This window comes from Eumetopias jubatus, unplaced genomic scaffold, assembly GCF_037043125.1.
Source record: "Eumetopias jubatus isolate StellerSeaLion01/CBP00866 unplaced genomic scaffold, mEumJub1_p1.0 scaffold_14, whole genome shotgun sequence".
Taxonomy (NCBI): Eukaryota; Metazoa; Chordata; class Mammalia; order Carnivora; family Otariidae; genus Eumetopias; species Eumetopias jubatus.
In genome coordinates, this window is record NW_028274820.1 from 51,246,826 (window position 1) to 51,247,491 (window position 666).

The 666-nt window shown below is 36.0% G+C and overlaps 1 non-coding gene across 1 annotated transcript; it reads left to right on the forward strand.

The window, feature by feature from the left end:
* The first annotated feature begins 213 nt into the window (after positions 1 to 213).
* On the forward strand, positions 214 to 319 carry LOC114222459 (U6 spliceosomal RNA). The gene has a single exon (XR_003611953.2). It is a non-coding gene; the product is annotated as a U6 spliceosomal RNA (small nuclear RNA).
* Positions 320 to 666: the final 347 nt, after the last annotated feature.

Genomic DNA, 666 nt, shown 5'->3' on the forward strand with positions numbered 1-666 from the left:
GGGATTCATTATATCTAGTCTGAAAGTTAACTCCATTTGGATAACATTTTATCAAGATGAGTTCAAAAAGCCATTCTAGCTTGATTAAAAGTAAGTTGCCATATTTAACATGTAATTTGTTAGTCTTCTTTTCCATATTTATATTACAGAATCAGGGAAAAGTGGCATATACATAAACGTACTTATTTTGACTGCATTTAAGTTAGTCAGCTTGTGCTCACTTTGGCAGCACATATATTAGAATTGGAACAATACAGAGATTAGCATGACCCTGCACAAGGATGACACAAATTCATGGTGTTAGCTTGATAGCGCCTTTCTAGAAAATTCACAAATTTTGAACCTCAGTTTTTGAAAACTTCACCCGGGGTACTGGATCATAAGGATCAGGCATGTCCTCTTCCCGGACATTTATTATACATGTTTATTTGTTTAATGTGTGTTTTCCGTGCTTGTCTGTAAATCCCATTAAAGGAGACGACATGGGTACCTTACATCAGTAGCTCCACCAACTAGCAAAAGGCCAGACCCCTTTAATCCAGAAGTACTTTCTTTTCAGGTAAATGAAAAATGCACAAGTGTAGGTAATGGTAGGAGAAGTGCAGGGCAGGGTTAGATTGAAGAAATATTTAGGAATTAAAATGAGCAGATTAAACAATCTGATGA